Consider the following 6,000-nt stretch of genomic DNA (forward strand, 5'->3'; position numbering starts at 1 on the left):
AGCCACCACGTCAAAGCTCACTATGATATCTGAAGGCTGGAGATTTAAATTTTTGATTTTCGAGACGAAATCTGTTGAGTTTTTTTAAATATGAAGAAGAATGTCTTGTAAAACCATTTAAGGATGAAGCCAAAAATTTAGACAAGCTGTAGGTAGGCGAGTCAATAGTATCCACGATAGGTCTCAGTGGGAAGTTTTCTTTGTGTATCTTCGGGAGACCATATAACCTTGGGATGAGTGGACGTAAAGAGCGAGCGGTAAAGCGTATGTTTCGTGGCTTTTTGTAAGAGGTTGTTTGTTTTGTCATATATCTCCCTCATTCGATCTCTCTCAATTTCCAAGTATGTATCGGACTGTAATAACGCCAAGATTTTTCATGGTAATCACCTGTTTTATTTAGCACTACAGTTGCATTGCTCTTGTCAGCTTGTATGATAACGATGTCTTGTTATTCTTAAGACTTTTTATGGCTAGCCTTTCGCAATAAAAAGAGAAAGGTGCATCACTACTTCCTGCCACAGACGCAAGTTTACTTCACATGGAAGCAATCCTTGCGATTAACAATGCAAGACCTCCATCTGACAACATCTCCCTTGGCGAAAGGCTAGCCATAAAAAGTCGGCCACTCCGATGAAACATGTTGCGTATTTAATAAATTTAATTGTTTGTTCTAATTCTCGGTTCTCAGTCAGTATATAAAAGTATGAACATATCCCAATTCAGAGTTAATGCAACAAATCATCATGTATATATATATATATATATATATACATGATATATATATATATATCATGTATATATATATATATATATATATATATATATATATATATATATATATATATATAAGGTTTAATGACTATTACCGAGAGAAAAGATGACAAGATATATTTAAAAAAGATACTACTAGTTTACTAGTTTCGTTACATGAACATCCTCATGTATCACAATCAAAGAAGTAAATAAAAAATTACAGAGACTTAAAATTGTACTAACAGAACAAGTATAAAAAACAGTAGCGTGTTTGAAAAAAATGCAAGTATGAGTTCCAAACAAACGAATACTACGCGCTGTTGTGAGTGCGCCAGTACTGAGCAGAAGCAACGTGTGCGTCAGAGAGATTGTAACTCAGGCTGTTGTTGATAAGAGAAGAATCTAGAGAAATTTCCCTAGATTCAACAATCTTTCTTTCGAGTTCATCGTAGCACTACGATAATACGAGTTAGTTCTGGCGTGAAACACTTTGCATGTGAATGATATCATGAGTGCGCCAGTACTGGATTACAGCACTATGTGAATCCGGTATGCTGTAACTGAGATTGCTGTTCAGATGGGTAGGGTCGACAGCTATTTCTTTGGATTCGAAGATACGTCTTTCTAATTCATCTGAGCATTTATGGATGTTTGACTTTAAGTTCCAGTCTATTTGATGTTGTCGTCCTTCAAAATTGGCATTGGCAGAGAATAAAAGTTGTTAGATAGGGCACTAGCACCGGTTCTGTTATAAGAAATGTCACGATGGTGTTCTTCTAGGCGAAGAGAGGTGGACTTTCTTGTCTGACCATAATATGGTGTACTAAATGATTTTGTTTACTCCTGGGAACTGAAGAAGGATGTGTTTTTCTTTAGGTTGACTGAGAAAAGATCGGAGTTTTGGACCGGTAGAGAAATATGTTTTAACAGAAATTTCTTCAGGATTTTAGCCAGCATAGGGAAGAGAGAACATATATACGGTAAGGAGATATAGGCTGTGGGGTTTGAGTTATGGAGAGTAACCGTTACTTAAGAAGGTGCTTTTGAGGAAACTAAGTTCTTGTTGAAGTTCATCTTCTTCTGACAACAAGGACCTCCCCCGATGAGCTAGTGTGGAAATAATTTCTAATTTTTGAGAGGGATAATGGTGATACGAAGCATGTAGATATCTATCGGCGTGTATTGGATTTGTAAAGATAGAAATCCTGAGACCATCCGTTGTTATAGTAAGTTTTATATCTAGAAAAGCCAAACACTATTAACTTCCCTTGTTGAACAAGGGATTTGTATCCCCTTAATTATTATTAAGGGGTTCGATATTTTGATGAAAATTGCTTAAATGATCCAGGAAAGTTTGTAAGTTTTCTGGGCCTTGTTCTCAAAATACGAATATGTCGTCCATGTGTCTCAGCCAGATTTTGGGTTTCAGTGTCGCTGAGGAAATGACTTTTTCCTCAAATTCTTCCAGAAAAACGTTAGCTAGTACCGGAGACAACGGATTTCCCATTGACAAACTGCTATTCTGTTTGTAGATCTTGTCTTCAGATAAGAAGTACCCTGAATCCACACAATGCACAAGTAAGGCGAAAATCTTCTTAGATATCTTGTTTTTTTAAAAGACTAAGGACTTCTTGGGTTGGAACATTGGGGAAGAGTGAGACTATGTCGAATCTGATCATTCTTTCAGCTTCGTTAAGTTGGATGTTCTTGAACGTCGAGAAAAATTCAGCCAAGTCCTTGATATATGAAAAAAATTTTCCTGTGAGGTGTTCCAAGCAGGAAGCGAGATATTTCTGAGAGCTGTGTTTTCTTTGTAGATCTTTGGAAGGCCATATGAACGGGGAATAAGTGGATGAAGAGAGCGGAGTGATAGGTGGATATTCCTAGGTAATTTTGAGGTGGATTTGAGAAGATTATTTGTCCGGTTATGTAGTTTTCTCGTGGGGTATCTTTGAATTTCAGGGTAAGTATTACAATCTAATAATTCATACATCTTGAGGCCATAATCGATTCTATTTAGGATCACAGTGGCGTTCCCTTTGTCAGCTGGTAAAATTATGATATTTTTATTATTCCGCAATTGATGAATAGCTTTTCTCTCCGAACGGGAGACATTGTCAGTGGGAGGTCTACTTTTGTTGATTGCAAATATAGCTTCTATTCTAAGTAGGTTTGCGTCCTCTGTTGGAAGATTAGAGGCAGCATTTTCTATTTTCGTAAGAGAAAGTTCTTTAGGAATAGATCTAGATGAAGGGATGAAATTAATCCCCTTGGAGAGTACATTTATGTCTGCAGTTGTAAGAATATGTGAAGATTTATTAGAGAGTGTGAGAAGCAATATTAGAGGATAAACGGTTTTGTGTACGTTTTAGGGAATCAAATTTCCTAATCAGTTTATATTTATTGATGTTTGGGTTCTAGCTGCAAAAACGTGTGCTAATAGATTTAGTCTCATTCCAAGATATATTGTCTAATGAAGACTCTAGTCTGTTTTCTAACGTACCTTTTTAACATAACACTGACAATTTCTCCCTTTTAAAAAAACAATTTATCTAAAAAGATTTTCGCCTTACTTGTGCGTTGTGTGGATTCAGGCTACTTCTTATTTGAAGACAAGATCTACAAACCGAACAGTAGTTTGGCAATGGGTAGTCCGTTGTCTCCAGTACTAGCTAAAGTTTTTCTGGAAGATTTTAAGGAAAAAGCCGAAATGAAACCCGAATCTGGCTGCGTTACACGGACAGCATATTCCTAATTTGAGAGCACGGCCCAGAAAACTTACAAACCTTCCTGGACCATTTAAGCAATTTTCATCAAAATATAAACTTCACATCCGAACCAGAGTTAATAGTGTTTTAGCTTTTCTAGTTATAAAACTTACTACAACAACAGATGGTCTCAAGATTTCTATCTTTAGAAAGCCAATACACACCAATAGATACCTATTGGAATAATGTTTACCTGCTTTAAGTCTATTGTCTGAGGCAGGCTGGTGAACGTTTGTTCTCACGTTGTCTGGTACCCATAGACGTTTGCTGGTGGAGGAGTAATGGTGTGGGTGCATTTTGTTGGTTTGATGTGGGACCACTTGTCCTTGTCTATGATTGCATGAAGATACCTCAGTACCTTGATATTCTGGATAATCAGGTACTGGCTATCCTGTGGAGTTTTTATGAAATGGAGATGTTACTATGAAGTCAATGCCCCATGCCACCAAGCTGCAGCTGTTATGAAACGTTATGACGAGATGAGTGTTAAACGACTGCCCTGTCCTACATAGGGTCCTGATCTCAACCCCCATCAAACACGTGTTGGACGAATTAGAGTGTCGGTTGAGGTCCGGAGCAGCACGAATTGGGTCTGTCGCTCAACTCAGTGCTTTGATGGAAAGCCTCCCTTAATTGGTGCAGGAGACGATCAAAGCCAAGGGTGGACAAACCCGATATTAGGGTTCGCATAGTGGAAACATTGCTGAAGTGTCCGCATAATAATTGGTAGATAGCGTAAGTATATAATATCAAAAAAAAAAACATAAGCTAACGCCGTTTATTCTCGTATAGGGGGTAGCTGAGGCCGTTTTAGTCCTATCTATCTTTTGGAGACTGAATGGACAATTCAAACTCCACTGTCACCCAATCAGAGAGAGCTAGCCGACGGCTATCACCAATTAAGCGGCACGCAGCGAAGAGAGACGGCTCAACAAGTGCCGCCATTTCGTCGTCCTCAATCCTAATATAATATATTTAATGCCTCAAATAATGTGGATTGTACGGTCGATTTTCTTCAGTTTACGGGACGAAAAACTCGAGTTTCCCGGAGAAAAACCAACTTTTCCGTCCAAGAGATCGAATAACTCAGGAACCGGTCGAAAAAAAGGCTTAGAAAAATTTCCTATAGTCGCGACTAAAATCGAAAGCAAGCCTTTCTTCGTGCGGTCAAATGCTGTGGTATTCAAACGTCACATCCACTGAGCTGCACATATACATAAGGGTGATATGAAAATTCTTGTCCCTAACAATGAAAAAACGAAGTTATAATTTCAAATTTATTTTTCAAAATAATCTCCCTTAAGACAAATACATTTATTTTAGCGAGCATCGCAAAAATAAATGTATTTGTCTTAAGGGAGATTATTATCCCGTCCTTGTAGTGGTTCTCAGTAAGATCTGCAAAATACCTCTCTACAGCTGCAATCACCTCTTGATTCGAAGAAAAAGCTGACCAACGAAGAAGAGTTTTAGTTTTGGGAAGAGATGGAAGTCAGAGGGAGCCAAATCTGGGGAATAGGATGGATGTTCCAACAATTCATAGTGCAGATCCCTTAAGTTTCCCATTGATTGTCCTGATGAAAGATGATTTTTTTCTTCTGCAAACCGGACTTTTTCTCACGAATTTTTTCGTCTTGCTAGGTTTAAAGATCGGAACATTCCCCGGTTATTGTTTTACCCTTTTCAAGATAATTAATAAACAAAATGCCTTTAACATTCCAAAACACCGATGCTATGGCCTTTCCTGATGGAACCGACTTTGTCTTCTTTGTCGCTGAACAACCGGCTTCCGTGAGTGCGTTTTTGATCTGCTGTGAGCAAGCGTTGCACTTTTTCATTTGCAATTCTTCATGCAAAATATATCATATACATTCTTTTGAAATACCTATGATGTTAGCAATTTCACACACTTTGACTCGTCAGTCATCCAGTATCATATCGTACACTTGATCAATTCATTCATTTATTTCATATGGTGAATCAACGGCCGTGAGCCCCTTTTACGGGGAGGTACGGCACAAAAATGCCGTATTTTTATTCGGGACCGGCATAGGTGACAATTCCCGACTGTATCCGTTTGTGTTCATGGGACCGGTTTGCCTGCTTGCGGATTGAAAAACCCCAGATAAACTGAGGGAAAAGCCCTGCTCTCAGCGCCCAAGACCGGGCAATGGCTGAGGAAGATCCTTAAGCTCCTCACGTCGTTAACGATCGAACCATGGGCATCCCTTCCCCAGACATATGGTTGCGAAGTGCAGAACCACTAGGCTAACCGTGTGGACACTTGATCAATGATTTCTGGTGTTGTTACACTTTTTGAACGTCCTTCAAGTGGCTCATCTTGAAGGCTGGTTCGGCCACGTTCGGCAACTCGGCACCCAATGTCTTCTTTTACAAAGAATTTTATAACCGCACGATACTGAATTTTATCCATTTCAAGAGATACAGACAACACTTTTGCTTCAGACAGCTGTATAAA

Source organism: Typopeltis vanoorti, chromosome 16 (assembly GCF_054136105.1).
Source record: "Typopeltis vanoorti isolate ZY-2024b chromosome 16, IOZ_Tvanoo_1.0, whole genome shotgun sequence".
In the NCBI taxonomy this organism is placed as follows: Eukaryota; Metazoa; Arthropoda; class Arachnida; order Uropygi; family Thelyphonidae; genus Typopeltis; species Typopeltis vanoorti.